The 17785-nt window shown below is 36.4% G+C and overlaps 1 long non-coding RNA gene across 3 annotated transcripts in view; it reads right to left on the bottom strand.

Annotated features, from left to right (window-relative positions):
• The window catches only part of LOC123799315 (uncharacterized), a 373482-nt gene that overhangs the window by 337419 nt on the left and 18278 nt on the right, over positions 1 to 17785 (bottom strand). For all 3 annotated transcript variants that reach the window (XR_015724363.1, XR_015724364.1, XR_006781580.2), the window contains exons 2-3: positions 11434 to 11535; positions 10421 to 10508 (exon numbers count right to left, since the gene is read on the bottom strand). This is a non-coding gene — a long non-coding RNA (uncharacterized LOC123799315). The remainder of the gene's footprint in view (positions 1 to 10420; positions 10509 to 11433; positions 11536 to 17785) is intronic.

Genomic DNA, 17785 nt, shown 5'->3' on the forward strand with positions numbered 1-17785 from the left:
AGCTGGTGGTCCCCTTCCTCCATCTTCAAAACCAGCTACAGTGGGTTGAGTCTCTCATGCTTCAATGATCTCTCACCTCTTCCACCATCACACCTTTTTGACTGACTATTCCACCTTCCTCTTTTCCTTATAAGGACTTTGGGACCTTATAAAACCCACCAAGATTATCTAGGATAATCTCTATAATTTAAGGTTAGCAACCTTAATTCCATCTGCAACTTTAACTCCCTTTCTGCCTAGTAACAGTCACAGGTATAATACCACTAGGGAATGAATCATGAAGGCCAAAATCCTGCCTCCACACCCTGCTTAGTATCACTCCCGATGATTCACTCCGTGCTTCCTTCCCTGACCCTTTTGCCTTTAGGAATACAGAAGGTGTTATTTCTAGAGGGAGAACACTTTTTGCATAGTTACAGCAAGATTTCCATAAACTATGGTTCCTACTTTGTCACTTTGGAATCCTGTGCAAAGGAATCAGCAGGCAAGAAAAAGAGCACTATCTTGGCAGGGGTAGGTGGCCAGGATGGGAACAGATAGGGCTGCTGTCACACAGTGATGGCAGGGGAAATATCTCTCAGGGTACATTCTTCTACCTCCTTGCCCAGATGGATCATAAACAGTATAGTACGAGAATGTCATTGGCTCAGACATCTGAGAGACAAGAGTCTGGTCACACTGTCAGGCAGACCTAGCAGAGTTGCTAGATGAGAATGAGAGGAGTCAAAATGCATGGGATGCAGCAAAGTTTGTTTTAAATAGGGAACTTTTTATTTTTATTATATTGCATTGTATTGTATTTTTTTAAGATTTTATTTATTTATTTATTTGACACATAGAGAGACAGCCAGCGAGAGGGAACAAAGCTGGGAAGTGGGAGAGGAAGAAGCAGGCTCCCAGCAGAGGAGCCTGATGGGGGCTCGATCCCAGGACCCTGGGATCATGACCTGAGCCGAAGGCAGATGCTTAACGACTGAGCCACCCAGGCGCCCCTAAGTAGGAAACTTTTTTAAAAAAAGTTAAAAACGTAAAAGATAATTGCAACTATTTTTAAAGTAGTCCTACAGCATCGAGATATACCCAGCAATATTTTTTTTTGCCCCAGCAATATTTTTAAATAAAAATTAACATTAAACTAAAGTACAAGAATAATTAATGATATGTAAGGATACTCTCTCAATACATTCTGGGATTCTGGATGCTGTAACAAGTAATAAAAATGAAAATAAATAGGCAAAATGCCCAGTCTAGCAAATATATGTGAAGTAATACCGAGAGATTTAGAACAGTCCTATAAATGATGTAATAAATAAGGAAAACACCAGTGGCTATCAATACCGATGGAGGAGAAACACACACACACACACACACACACACACACACAAACACATACAAACTCACTTTTTTGGGCAATGTTCACAAGAAAATCCATTGGTAACAATCAGAGAAAATCTTCCAGGGTCTTGCTGCAACAGAGGCCAGTTGCTGACACCAGTCTAACTGAAGAGTGTAACAACTGAAATGAGTTAAGATAAATTATTTTGTATTTGCTATGCCAAAATTGTTATACCATCTTTCTCTTTCAGTTATTTACCTGCTGGATAAAGGTGATATGCAAACCTTTCACTAAAATTCACAATTTGATCAGAGTCATTAGTGAGATGATATACCACCGTAAGACATCACATATAGGAAAGTAAGATAAACAATTCAGAATTTTTTTGGAATAAAAAAATCCAAAATAAATGACCAGCCATGGTCATTATTTAGTAATCTGTTTACAAACCATATGCTATTTTATTTCAAAATTAAAGTTTGACTTTGAAAACTAGAATAGTCTTATTCTCACTTTGTGGGAAGAGAAAATGCATTTCGTTAGTTGGATTTTCTTCATTAAAAAACACTAGTCTGGGCTTCAGTATGTTATAAATACAGGCTGAAATGTGTACACCAACAGTATGATGTTATACTAAGCACACAGGCTACAGAACCTGATGGCCTCTCTGTGAGCCTTGAAGGCTAGGGATGGGGTTGCTAGAGTTTCTTTCTTTTGAGAGGTAAAGAAGAGTAAAGAAGAAGGAACAAGAGCAGCTTTGGAATGACAGCAATGGTGCATATACACACTGAGCGTTGTTTTTCCTTCTTCATAATTGATAAATACAAATTAAGAACATGAGTTTTTGGAAATTACTTTGGACTACAACACTGCACTGAGCGGACATCAACACCACTCTAGACTGAACCAGAGTGATTGTAGCTTCAGAATTCTACCTTGTATCATACACAGCCATGCACCCATACTCAGGGTAGAGAGACTGAGAGAGACAGAGATAGAGAGAAATAGTACATATTACATAGTATATACTTAATATAGTATACATTAAGTCCTATCATTCATTGTAAATAAATGTATTCAAAGCTGGCAAATAAAGAGATATAACAAAAAGTTAGTTTTTCATATAATAAAACAAAGAGAAAATTTCTTTTTTTTTTTGTTTAAACTTAAGTTTCCGAGATTGGGTTTAATTTCCAAAATAACGGGCATTTGGGTGGCTCAGTCGGTTAAGCGACCAACTCTTGATTTCGTCTCAGGTCATGATCTCAGGGTCGTGAGATCAAGCCCTACATCAGGCTCCATGCTGGGCGTGGACCTTGCTTAAGATTCTCTCTCCCTGTCCCTCTGCCCCTCACCCCCATTCTCTCTCACTCTCTCTCTAAAAAAAATTTTTTTTTAATTTCCAAAATGATAGTGTGTGTTTAGAAATTACTAGATTAGGTTTCTTCTTTCTGGGGAAAATAAAGGTTTAGTAGTCATGCAACTACTATTTCTGTTATATAGAAATAAAGACTATGACATTTTTGTACCCCTGAGTTTGTGCTACTATTATTCATTATGAGATGTACATTAGGACATGTAAAGGGAACCCATCTAGGTTTCAAAAGTTATACAAAATATAACTTCACCACAAAACAAAACAAAACAAAACAAAACAAAAACCCTATACATAAAGATAAATTATCCTGAGTCTTTGTGAGGTATAGTCTCTATCTAAAAGTCTGAATAGCTAGACAGAACAAAATGCCTGAGTGGAGAAGAAATACTAATTCTGAAAGAATCATTTCAGGTTGTAAGTTTGGTGACTTTGGGCAAACGGGAAGAGACAGTACTTTGAGGGAAGAGCAAGACTGTGGGAGAAGTCCTATAGCAGACACTCAGGATGGCTTAGAGCTCTCAGGACCAGACTGCAGAGCCACGTGAAGTCCACAAGAACAGAACCTTAGCCAGCACTCACATCCCTCTCAGATCTGGATGACTTACCACAAGAAGGTTTTACTATAAATTATAGCCTGAAGGATAAAATGTCATTTTTCCAACTCCAAAAAGAGAAAATAGCATGATACATAGCAAAAGATTGAGGATCAAAGTGGATGTTCATACAAGATGCAAACCTGCACCTTCCCCTATCCTTCAGGGCTCTTGAGGAAGTAGGTGTCGGGGGTCAAGAAAAGCTGTGTCTTCTGTATCATGAGAAACTCGAGGAAACAAAACTAAGACAAAAGCAAGTAAAGCAAAAATAAAGAAATAAAAGAAACCCTCATTCTGTGTATACCACCAACACCTTCTTTTGAATCTGAAATAGCATGAGAGAATATTTCCAAGTATTCTGCATCCCCCGGACTTGAGGCTGAGTAGAAAAGTAGGTCTAAAGAGGCCTCCCTGTGAAATAAAGGTAACAGCAATCACCCGGTGAAACTACAGAGCAAACATAAAGATGATTCAACTGTTGGCATGTAAGTCCCTGCCCACCTCACTCACCTTCCAAACCCAGAAGATAGAAGGGGAAAACAATGGAGGAGAAGGCAAAATACTGAATTGACTGATTACCTAACCAGTGGAATAGACAGAGGGAGGGGCAGAGACAGAGAGAGACAGAAGTGCTTTTACCTTAAGTTGGCATTAACTTTCTAATAAAAGCAGAAATTAGGACCCACTACCTAAGTATATTTACAAAAAATAAAATTTTACTTTGGCAATTTGTGTTCACAGACCATGAACTTTTAACCTACTCTACCAGTGGAGACACCTCAATACAATAATGACCATCTTACAATATAAAGTTAGTACCATTATATGACAGCAGTACTAACAAATTGTTTTTCATGTTTTGAGAATGCTTGAGCAAGAGAAAATACTAAGGAAATGTGTATTTCCTAAAAGAAGAAGAAAAAGAAACAGTTCTCTGTGGGAATTTAAATATTGGAATATGGTAACTTGTGAGATGGGGGAAATGCCATCCATGTTGGCTTGAGTGAAAGGAAAAGGACAAAAAGAAAATGAATACAATAGCTACTACCTAGACTGCAATTATTAACCTTTTAGAAGAAGAGGGATTAAACTAGATGATTTCTCAAAGTACAATCTATGGCTGTCATTCTATCATTCTATGGCTCTTTGATGTCAGAATGCAATTCAGGGCTTTTGAAGTGTATTAGAAAACCCAGTACAACTTGCTGACTCCTGGGCCACGAGCCAACCTGAGTCTTATGAAAGAAAGTGTCAAGGATGGCATTCACTAAGGATGCAAAAATCACCCAAAGAAATAGATGAAAGAGGGAATAAGATAGTGAAGGATGCATTAGGAAGGAAAGTAAATTGTGGAGATGTAAGAGACTCAGGCAGAAACAAGCAGAATTAAGATGGCATATATAAAGTATAGTTCATATCTGGTTTTATCCATTTAGGATACCTGAATTTTGAATGTTAGTAGATAAGTATGTTGCAGAAATAGCACAGGAAATTATAGAACTGTGTCTAGAAGAATTTCTTAAAACAGACTGCTATGAAGAAAAAGCTTTATTGAGAAATCTGAAATCCTGGAAATAAAGTATGTGTGTGTGGGGGGGGGAGTGTGAGAACTCTGAAGACCTAACCTTTTAGCAAATTTCATGTATACAATTGATTATTAACTATACCTTCCGCACTGCACATTAGATCTCTAGAATTTATCTATCTTATAAGTAAAAGTGTGTACCTTATGACCAATATCTCTTCATTTCTCCCACCTCCTTGCCCCTGGCAACTAAATTTCTACTCTCTAAGTTCAAATTTTTTTGTTCCCACATAAGTGATATCATGTAACATTTGCCTTTTGTGTCTGTTTTTTTTTTTTCACTTAACATAGTGTCCTCCAAGTTCATTCACACTATCAAAAATAACAGGATTTCCTTCTTTTTTTAAGACTGAATAATATTTAAATTTCACTAGCAGGCTTCAAGAACTGTGAGGATGTGAGACAGGCCTGGCTAAGGAGTTCAAACAGTGAGGGGTTTGAACAGTAAGGAGTGGGGGAGGAATAGACAGGTAAGGAGCTCTGCATTTCACCTCATTAAGAAAGTGAGGAAATGTTAACCCATGTCACTCCCCATAAAGTCTCTATTATAATCTTTTCTAAAATTGATCTTTCATTTTCTTCTCGTAGATAACATGATGGCTCACTCCATCAACTCATTCAGGTATTAAGTCAAAGACCTACTGCTTCCTTCTTCATCCTATTTAAATCTCAGACTCCACCCAGCTTTATGTATTCCTTTCCCTGGTTTTATTTTTCTCCTTAATGCTTATCATCAGTAATGAAGTAGATTTTTTCTTTTTTTTTACTCTATGTGTTTTGCTGCTCTGTTCCCAGCATCAGAACAGTGCTAGAAAAATATAGTACGAATTTAATAAGTATTTCTTTAATTGAATTCAATTAAATTATCCCAACTCTGCTGATCCTTTTCCTTCTGACAATGATTTTATGAGCCATTACCACTAAATACTTAGCCTTTGAAATAAAAAAACAAAACAAAACACAGTTCACTTTAAGTAGAAACTACATCAATTTATTTCCACAGAGACTTTGCTTCTCTCTGAGATGTTCTGCAATATGCTGACTGACAGCTTTACTTGTTTTCCACAGAAATAGTGTCTGTCTGTCTGCTTAGGCTACAGCTCTCTCTATCCTGAAATGCCCTACTTACTTTAGGGTCCTTTGCCATGTTAACTATGAAGGCAAGAGAAAGAGAGTTCTGTCATGTGGAATTTGACTGAAAATAGGCTCCTTCATATATAGGTCCTTAACATTTCCTGTGTAATTCCAGTAAATATTCACTGGAAGCAATTTCGTATAATCAGTTCGTGGTGTTCCCTGCAAAATAAGCCCAGAGACAATGATGTGCATGTAGGAAGTGCACAGAGCCATATTCTCAGGACGTTATCTACGAGGGTGCACATGAAGCAGGATTGGAAAGACAAGAAGGAAGAATTGGATACCGTAGGAATACAAGCATCAGACAAACCCATCTTAGTTGATCTAAGATGGGGATGGTGTTTCAGAGAATTCCTAAATCAGGGCACAGCAGCTAGCCCTCTGTTGCTCCACATCAGCCATAGTTGGATGCTGACCACTCCTGGGGAGGGATCATGGAGCCTTGGGGGGCTCAACTCCCTTCAAACAAAGCATTTCTGGGAGAAGCAATTCAGCTACCAGTCATTATCATGCAACACTCCTGGTTTCTAAGGAATGAGTGTTTCCTGGGGGCATATCTAGCATTTACCACAAACTGCGTACTCATTTATGAGATTAACATATGGGATGAGATATAAAGAAATTACAAGATTCCCTTCTTGGAGGTAGATAGAAGAATGGGTATAAAATGGAGCAGGTATCATGATTATAACATATAATAATATCTTATTATAAGATCTAGGAGATATAGTACTAACTGGTTTATATTTTTGCCTGATTTTAGGGAAAAAAACAAAGATCTTTTTTCTGTTGAAATAAGCAATTATTAGTATGGTTTGTATTAAATAATTAATAAATATATTTTCTTTATGATCATTAATGAAAAATTTTTGCAATTGTCATTGTCTTATTATAGTAGTCATTTATATTCATAATGAAAATTTAAAAATATTTTTAAGGCATAAAAAGAAAAATAAGAACGCAAAACCCCACTACCCCGATGATGCTTGTTACCACTTGGTTATAATTCTTTCAAGGTGCTAAGGAGTCAGTCTCTCTCTCTTTCATTCTCTCATTTTCTACACATACTATATATGCATATATATATATACACTCATATTACATTCATTTATACTATTTTTATCACAAAGTACACATTATTCTATAACAACTTGATTTTATTTAAAGTATCATAAATATTTTACTAACTTCAAATATTCTTATAAAATACTATTCCACTGGTTACACATTATTTTATTATACGTATGCATTTTAATTTCTGTATTTCACTAGGTTACCATAATTCATTTAAACAATGAACTATTGTTTTTGATACTGACAGATAACACTTTAAGCTCTTTAATTTTTTCTTAAGCCTTGGGCAGGCTTTCCTGAAACCCAGTTACTGCAGAATATATGACAACATATTTTACACGACATGTTTATAATTCCTCAATATGTTCCTCAGCATGTAAGAAAGCTTTGAGGCAGAATATATCTTTGAAGGTAATTAACACACTTAAATGTTGAGCCTCTTAAACATATGATTATTTGTGTTGTTTATATTTTGTTGAATCCAATTTTTATTATTAAAGAAACTCAGCAATTACTATCAACTTCCCTAAGAGAGAATATGCTCTTTAATCTTCATTCACATAACTAAAGATTATTGGATATAAAGTTCCTTGTGCCTTATTTAAATACCTCCTTTAATAAGAAATGCACAGTATTAATTAAATATTTAATTCTGGGTCGCTTGTCAGCACTGTGTATTGCTACTGAAGGCACATTAACGGGGATAATTAGAGAAATTGGTGATGTACTAGATAGGAATTCTTAACATTCGCTTACAGTAAACTCATTTTGTGTAGTAATAAGCTTTGTCATTACAAATGAAGTGCACCACCTGGTACAATTAGCCTTATGTCTCTTATTTTTTAGTACATCTCAGAACTGTAGTACAATGTTAGAATTTGCATTGCTAAAACTCAAACAAAATGCTAGAACTTGATTCAAAAATGTCTTTTATACCAAGATCTGAGGTCATTTAATGTACATATTCCAGTTAGGTGTCATGAACTTTTTAAAGACAGCATAGTGTTGAAAAAATAATGGCAAAAGTTTAAATATAAGTAGTAAAACTTTCAAGTAAGAGTACCTGACTCATGTAATCCAGTGAAAATTAGAGTGTTATATTAACTACCATTTAAAACTACAGATTTAATGCAATCCCTATCAAAATACCAACAGCATTTTTTACAGAACTAGAACAAACAATCCTAAAATTTGTATGGAACCACAAAAGACCTTGGATAGCCAAAGCAATCCTGAAAAAGAAAAACGAAACTGGAGGTATCATAATTACAGATTTCAAGTTATATTACAAAGCAGTAGTAATTAAAATAGTATCGTATGGCATAAAAATAGACATACAGATTAATGTAATAGATCCGAAAACTCAGAAGTGAACCTACAATTATATGGTCAATTAGTTTTTGACAAAGCCAGAAAGAATATCCAATGGGAAAGAGACAGTCTCTTCAACAAAGAGTGTTGGAAAAACTGGACAGCAACATGCAGAAGCATGAAAATGGAACACTTTCTTACAGCATACACAAAAATAAACTCAAAATGGATTAAAGACCTAAATGTGAGGCCTGAAACCATAAAAAAATCCTTGAAGATAGCACAGGCAGTAATCTCTCTGACATCAGTCATAACAAAGTTTTTCTAGATATGTTTCCTGAGGCAAGGGAAATAAAAGTAAAAATGAACTATGGAGACTAGGTCAAAATAGAAAGTTTCTGTACAGCAAAGGAAGCAATCAACAAAACTAAAAGACAACCTATGAAATGGGAGATTATTTGCAAATGACATATCCAATAAAGTGTTAATATTCAAAATACATAAAGAACTTATAAAACTCAACAGCCAAAAACCAAATAATTCAAATGAAAAATGGGCAGAAGACATAAAGAGACATTTCTTCAAAGAAGACATATGGCCAACAGACACATGCTTAACATCATTTATCAGGGAAATGCAAATCAAAACTACAATAAGATATCACCTTACACTTGTCAGAATGGCTAAAATCAAAAACACAAGAAGTAACAAGTGTTGGGGGGTATATGGAGCAAAAGGAACCCTCTTGTACCGTTGATAGAATGCAAACTGGTGCAGCCACTGTGGAAAACGATATGGAGTTTTCTTAAAAAGTTAAAAATAGAACTACCCTACAATCTAGTAATCACACTACCGGATATTTACCCAAAGAATACAAAAACACTAATACGAAGGGCTACATACACCCTATGTTTATTGCAGCACTATATACAATGGACAAAATACAGAAATAGCCCAAGTGTCCATCGATGGATGGATAACAAAGATGTGGTGTATATATACAATGGAATAATATTCGGCCATAAAAAAGAATGAAATTGCTATTTGCAACAACATGGAATTAGAGAGTATAATGCTAAGCAAAATAAATCATTCAGAGAAAGACAAATACCATATGATCTCACTCATATGTGAATTTTAGAAACCAAAAATATGAGCAAAGGAAAAAAAGAGAGAGACAAACCAAGAAAGAGACTTTTAACTATAGAGAACAGCCTATTATCAGAAGGGATGTGGGTTGGGAGATAAGGGAAATAGGGGAAGGAGATTAAAGGGTACACTTACCATGATAAAAAATAGATAAATACATAAATAAATAAAATCATAAAAAGAATGTTATATTAAAATAAAAACTGAACACAATTAATTATATAAGTGTATTAAACATGTAAAGTAAATTAAAGTAAAACTGTGTAATAATATTTAGCCAAAGCATATAGATTATCTTCCCAACATACCATGGGAAGATGAGAGGAAATCTGAACTTATTAATTAACTTGAGAACCCCGCTTAGTAGGATGAATATAGCACTGTAGACATTAAATTTAGGACAATGATGATTCCAATAAAACAAAGGTCAAAAATACACGTAGTAAATTTCTCACTTATGAGGCAAGTTCTAAGGGTACCTCATTCTCCATCTCCCAAATTTCATTAAAATCACTATGGGACATATGTGACAATAAAAATCACAAAAGCTCTGAAGTCTAAAAATAAAAATAGGAACAAAATAGTATCTGTATCTCTTGATAACTTAGAAGACAACTTAGGCAGTGCTTTCAAAGTGTGCAGATGTAACCCTTCCAGGGAAAGACTGGGAGATGGGCCATTTTGCTTGTTCCCTCCACACTGAGCTGGTGGAAGGGTAGGAGTATGTCTGCTGGGAGTGCCTCCGTGCTCATTAGCAACTCTTCCTTTGTTTGCTGTAGTCTCCTAGGTCTCGCAGACCCTAGGCTAAGTAAGGTTGGGAGTTCCTTACCAAAGAATGTGTCTTCAGTCTTTCCTACCTGTTTTTGATGTTTGTGTTTTCTCATCCACCCATGTGTCTGTAGAAGGGCATTCTGGATCTCCCCATGGTGTCATCTTAGTTGAAACCTAAAAAAAATGTTTTGATTGGATGACAGGCATTGGAAACTTTAAACTGTTGATTATTGAATTTTTTATCTGACTTTTGACGATGTTGGACTTTGTTTTGACAGGCTGTTGACTTGCATGAAAATCCTATCGTTCAGGGAGAGTTTAGAGGAGGAATCAACAAAGTTTCTGTAATACAAAGGCCAGACAGCATCTATTTTAAGTTTTGCAGGCTGAATGGTCTCTATCTCAACTAATCAACTCTGTTGTTGTAACATGAAAACGTCCATAAATAATATGTAAATGAATGAGAAGAGCTGTGTTCCAATAAAACTTTATTTACAAAATCAGGCAGAGAGTCAGATTTGGTTCTTAGTTTGCTGACCTCAGTCTACAGTAATCTATTCTAGAAGAGTAGTTCAGCCCAATTACTAAAGCATGGCCTTGCATCTCTTCTAAATGCCCTATGCGTGTAATGAGGTTTCTTCACTGTGATTGCTGGATTTCAGAAGAATCCATGGCCCTGTTTAAGATAGAGCAATTGTTTGGCTTACAGTTACTTGACAATTATTCTTTCCTCTGAAATTTTTCTTTGCCTGCTCTCATGGAGTTTAACTTTACACTGGTAGATTGGTATTCAGCCTAAGACTCCAAAGGATCCTTATGCAGATTTCCAGAGCTTTCTCTGTGTAACTCTCTCCTCACTGGTAATCTGATTCCAATAGTCTAGCCACCATAGCTTCTCCAAACTTCAAACTAGGTCTTTTGTTTCGCCTTCCCTGCTCTAGGATTTCAAAAATTGCCTGTAGGGAGAAAGCCAGAGTGATTGAGAGCAGATAATTCTCGTTTCTCTTCTCTCACAGACTTGTGCTATCTGCCACCCAGTATCTGAAAACAAATGTTTTGTTGAATTTCTAGTTGTTTATGGAGGGAAGTAAGATCTTACCTGAAGTCCTCTGTTGTAGTTTTTATGAAGAAACTTTTCATCAAGACACTCACTAACTATGCGCTTTTTTTTTTTTCCTTTGAGGAACACTTCTGGAAAATCCTGAAAAAAAAAATAGATAGATTACCGTTCTTCTCTAAAATCCACAAAAACTTAAAGGACTCTGTAAGGTTTCCAGCGTGTTCTGATGGCAGAGTCTTACTTTGAAAGTATACCTTAGCAACACTGTATAGCCAAAAATGCTCTTATACAGTAAGCATGCATGTTGCTTGTTTGGAGAATTAAAACCACAACTATGTAAAAAAAAAAATCAAAGTTTAAAATTTCATTGCATATTCTCATTGATTCTACCAGCTAGAGAAGTAGTTAGTGGGAAATTTGAAAGAAAAATCAAGTTTTAATAGTGACTTTAGGAGTTGTTGCCCTGATTATCAGCCTCTATACCTAATATTGTCTCTTTTTTCCTAAAAAGAGGTGATATTAATATTTATAGTCCTTATAAATTCCACCTTTCTTCCTTCTCCATTTGCTAATGCTGTATTTTGGGATTTCAAATATTAAAAAACCTGCTTTCACTGTCACTTTCTTGAGAAAGATAGCTCGTGTGTAGTCGTAAAGCTGCCCTGGCAATGCAGTTAGTGATATAATCTCTCCATTAAGTAAGCTCTGCTATCCAAGCAGAGAGAATTTAAGGACCCAGATATAACCATGGAGAGAAGCTAACAATTTAATCATGGTTAACTTTCTGAAAAAAATTTTTAAAAAACTTTTTTAAAATTTGAATAGCCAAATTGTGTATGATAGCTATATTAGGGTTCTCCAGAGAAGCAGAACTAATAAGCTATACATATAAAGAGACAGAAGGAGGGAGAGAAAGAGAGAGGGAAAGAGACAGAGAGAGATTTATTATAAAAAATTGGCTCATACAATTATGGACACTGGTGAGGCCAAAATCTGTAGTGTGAACCACCAGGCTCAAGACAGAGAAGAGTCAATGGTGCAGAAGTCCAAAGGCAGTTTGCTAAAGAATTCCTTCCTTCTCAGGGAGGTTAATCTTTTTGTTCTATTTAGGCCTTCAACTGATTTCATGAGGCCCACCTACTTTATAGAGAGCAATCTGATTTACCCAAAATTCATCAATTTAAATGTTAATTTCATCCACAAACAGCTTCCAAATTGACACATAAAATTAACCATTGCAATAGCATTTACATTAATCCCTTAAGCCTTATTGACAAAAAAATAGGCAACTTAAAATGAATGTCTGAAAGACTAACGAGGACATACTCACTTTATAGGATGTAATAAAGAGGAGCAGGGGGAGGTTATAGAAAAGCATTAGAAGGGGAAACACTGAAAATTTGATGTAAAAGAAAACAGTAGTATTTTTTGTTTTTTGTATTCTATTATTAAATCTCTAGAATGTTTACTATTGTCCCAAATGCCTTGCACATCAGTGGCACATAGGATAGCTGTGGAAACTCAGGAGTACTAATGACTTTCAGATACTTTAAAGAATCATGTGTGAAAACTCTACAATTAGTGTGACAATTAATAAGCAGTTTGAATCACACAAGGGTAAGAGATTTTTCAACCTTAGCGTTTGGTGTTAACATTCCTAAAGAGAAAGCAATATTACACACAGCAATAATTCAACTTTGGTAAAGGTGTTCCTATTCTGACTCCTAATCTACAGGAATCAGATTGATTTTTTTTTTTGCTTTTTCTAAACCTCTCCTATTGGTCCCAAGGTAAGAGTCAAAGTAATTTGTGAGGAGTTCTCCCCAGCTATCTGTCTTTCTTCTTCTCCATGGATACTTAGAATGTATACAATTCCTATACTCCTTTGATTCTTATTCTCCACCCTCAAAACTTTATCCAGGGACTAGGAATATTTTGGTTCAGCTATGCAGTCATACTGGGTGAAATGGGAAATAAAGAAGAAGAATCTTGTACCTTTTGTGTCAAACATAGCACTCTTCCAAGCGCTCAAAGTTAATCGAGCCACCCCTATTTTCACAAGCTTTTAAAACACTCACTCAAACACTGTCTGTCTTCAATCTATGAAAAAATGATAAAATGGCTCCTAATTCATTTGCATTTTTATATCTTCATTCTTTCAAATAACCTGTCAAATATCTTTACAGCTCTCATACCACATTTTATTTTTATATTTGGAAACAATACCTATGTAAACATTAGAGTGAGTAGATTATGGTAGAATAGTATCAATTAGATCTATTTTCATTAATCATACATTCGAATGTGTCCTTTCAGGCTTTCTATATGAATTTTCCCATGGCAATATGAAAACATTTAGGTAACTGTTGCTGAACATTATGTGCAACCGTGTGATCATTCATGAACATTTATATGAATCTTTCATTGCCCATCCAAATACATGCCACATTGAGCATTCAATATGTTTGAATGTGCAATCTCTCACAAAAAAATAATCTTTCTTCAAACCATAATGTTAAACATTACCTTACTATTGGGCTTTTACTATTGTATTAGAGTGTGATTCTGCACTTATTATCTTTGGGATTTTGTGCTATGAGCCATGGGATGCTCCCATACAGTGGTGCCCGGATCAATGGACCTGAGCTTTATTACCCCACTGCAAAGAGAAAATAGAGCAGAGGTGCTTGCCACTTATATCACTGTCTCTTATTTTGATTGTTTCATTTAGACAGTAAATCTCAGTGGCATTAAAGGTGATGTCAAAGTTAAATATTGTGAAGGATTTCCAAAATTAACAATGGGCTGCTTCAATCTGCAAGATGAACAAAATCCACTTAAAACTGTAGGTGGTATTTATTTTTTCTTCACTTCTTTTTATTTTCCTTTAAGCCTCCAAGAATTATTTAAATATCCCATTTTTCTAAAGCCTACAAAGATATTGGGCTTGCTGAGGTTAGCCTTAGCAAGCATCAGAAAAAGCTGTCTTTGCTAAAAATCCTGAGTTTCTTGAAAGAAATATATTCTTGTTCTTATAGAAATGTTAAATAACAAAACTCTAACACATGTAACTTTAAATAACGTCACTTGTGTGAATATTAATGACAGTACAGAATAAAAGCTAATGAAACCTGAACCAACTTACTTAAGACTCTGAGAAATTATAGTAACAACAGGAAGGAAAAAAGTCACAAAATTGTTATAAATGCAAAATCAAGAAGGAGTGACAAACCAACACAATGTCATTCTCAATCACCTTTGGTAGTTTATAATACAACGTGCTACTTAAACCCTTAAGGACTGAGACACTCATTCTCCCACATTTTGAGAATGCCAATAGCTGAGTCTCTCTCTAGAAATTTTTTTTAGCTAAAGAGAGCATCTACACTCAAGTCATATCCCATCCCAAAGTAGAAATCTACCCATTGTCAACACAGAAGTGTAAAGTCATAGCTCCTTTGTCTCAAGGCAAGGCCACTCTAAAGGGCCATTCCAACTCCACTGCTTCCCATGAAACCATGTAAGTTCATCCTTGTAACTGCTTTGAAGTTCTCTTTCTCTCTTTAACCAATTCTAGTGCCTTTACTCATACAAAATGTTGATATTGAGGGTACAGACCAAAACACTTCTCACAGGCAAATCTCCATTTCAGTATGTTTTCCATACATCCTGACTTAAGACAATCAGTATCAGTAGTAGTCTAAGTAGACAGGTTTTAATGTGGGACTCTGAAGCTGAATGCTCTGCCAACAAGCTGGCAAGGAGAACTCTATAACTGGCAGTAGGTGGAGCTCTTCAATTATAGCAGAGCATTTGTTAAAACTCCCCTGTGGTGAACTGGTTTGGTATGCTGGTCCAAATGAATGCACTCACAAGGGCAGCATCTCAGGTTTTTGAGTAGCTCAGGGAAGTATTAGAAGGAAATTGCATCAGATGTCTCTTACTGAGTGACTTTGATGCATCAGAGAAGACCAATAAAAGGCTGTGGGTGATTAATCACCAATTGAAGGTGAAGTGTAAAATTCAGAGCGCCTCCTTGGCAGCTTATAAAGAGGCTCTTATCTCCTGCAGCTGGAGGCAGGGAAAAAAAAAAAAAAACCTGAGACTTTGGCCCAGAAATTAATTATAATAGTAGCAGAGAGCTTTCTAGAGAAGGCTGAATTGTCAGTCTTTCCAACAAAGGCAGTGTCAGTGATAGATTCTTAGTTGAAGGGAGTGAGACCACGAGGCCTGAGCTGGGGACATCTGGGTTGATGAACTCATAAACCTTAACTCAAGATCCCTTGAATCCTCTGGGCTTGAAGAAAAGGCCCGTTTCTTCTGAGGAAAGACTAGCATGCCTCCATTGCTTGAAAATGATGCAATGATCACTGCTTCATAGGACATCATGAACACCCCTCAGCACCTGGATATAGCTCCCCATTTAGCCTCTAAGCTAGGAAAGTGTGAAGCATGCCAAGGAAAATAAGGGACTATACCCCCAAGGGAACTTGAGGGCACTTCCCAATAAACTTCTAGTGGGTTCTGTAGGACCTAGTCATTATACACTTGAAGGAGCTAGAAGAACATGATTGGGGCTGAATCCTGAGGGTCTTATATCAAAAAGGTAGAACATGAGTTGGATAATGATTTGTGTAATTGATAAGAAGGAACTATCCCATTATAAAGAATTTGAGACCTTGACAAAGACTTCAGAAAATAATGCTAATACACTGTCAAGATGATTCCTGGAAGTTTAGAGTAAATGACAGCCAATAATAATTAGAGTAGAAAAGCCAAAACTATCATAGCAGACAAGAAAAAGAGGAATTTAAAAATTTCACAAAAATGGCCAAGCTACTGGATATACTATATAAGGCTAGAAAACCTACCAGTTAACTGCATTCCAAGGGAAAGCCTGGAATACACCCCAACTACAAAAGCAGTAGTAATGCACTGGTAAGAGAAACAGCATCATCCTTGAGACACTGAATGGCACCTGTCTTCTGTTGGTAGGGCTCATAGTAATAAATTCTGTTACAGAACTGTGTTCTCAGAAGGTAAGGAGGATGATAGAATCTAGAAAATATAGAGGCCAAAGGCAACATCTAACCATCAGAAGCAAAGTGGGTGCAATTGCCATAATGAGAGGAAAAATTAGAGTGGCTTTTATGGGTACTCCCAGAGAGTTAGGAAAATGGTCACCTTTCAAACAATGTGAAATAATACAAATAGTACCAGGATTAATCTAAAAAACAGGCGGTAAGATCAAGATTTGGAACTGACTGACTTGCTACCCAGCAGGCAGAGAGGATGCAATCTTGAAAGGAAGGTGGGACTCCTAATAATCTCACCAGCGGTAACCTGGAATGTCCCAGTGGGTGAGAACATCTTTGCAGGTGTGATGATATACATGTTGGAGGCAGAAGGAATAAATGTGGAATTCAATGTGACTTTCTTGGACATTTCCTATTACTCCTTTCTTCTAATGTAATTTGAAGAGACACATGGAGCAACCTTGCCCGAGAAAGATAATGATTACCAAGGAGTCAGAACACTCATGAATGAAGGTTTGGGTCAAACCACTAAGTAAGCCACCAAGACCTTCAATGGTGATAGCTGAGGGCTAGAGGAGGAGACAGACAATAAATATAGGATACAGCCCTGTGACCATCTGCAGTGATGGGGGCTGTATTTGCTTAACTAACCACTGCCTTTTAAGTTTCCTCTTAGACGGAGAGACCCATGAGAATCCTAGAAGAACTGCTTCTTAAACTAGGGTAGAGAAATGAATCTGGGGCAGAGACTAGGCAGGGATGGGTAGTGGCAAGTAGCCATGAAAATGTACTGCTGACATGACCTGCTGCAGAAAGCATAAATGATAGAAAACCCCGGGTGCTACACTATGAACTTACCACCCCATTCCTGCCAAGGCCACACTTCCTATAGGCTACTTCTGACTAATGAATATTTAGGGCAGAAATACTCATGCCCTCTAATGGGCAACTTTGTTTCAAGGATTCTCCATATACTTGACCAAAACTCTCATAGAATTGTACTAAAGGCTGAGATTTCATTTCCTACACAGCCCTCCTCCCTTCCCTCTTCCTTCACAGGGGTAAGACTTGCATAAATTTGATGATTCTCCCTGCCTCCTCTGGCTGCCCCCTGGTATTCCTCATAATCCCTTCCTCCAGTATATATTTTGCATGTCTAATCCTGCCTTGGCTTCTGCTTCTTGAATGAAATGAACTAGCACATATGTGATCTCTAAGAAAAGGGAAATGCTTGAAGCAAGCCTCATGTTCACATTAATTTCTGAACATACTCCATGTTCTGGATTGAAATGCAGGAAGTTAAAAACCAAAAAGGATACAGTTTGCTGAACTGCAGAGAAGATACTTGTGTTCTA

The sequence above is a fragment of the Ursus americanus genome, chromosome 5 (assembly GCF_024610735.1).
Source record: "Ursus americanus isolate L20-20 chromosome 5, mUrsAme1.1.p, whole genome shotgun sequence".
In the NCBI taxonomy this organism is placed as follows: domain Eukaryota; kingdom Metazoa; phylum Chordata; class Mammalia; order Carnivora; family Ursidae; genus Ursus; species Ursus americanus.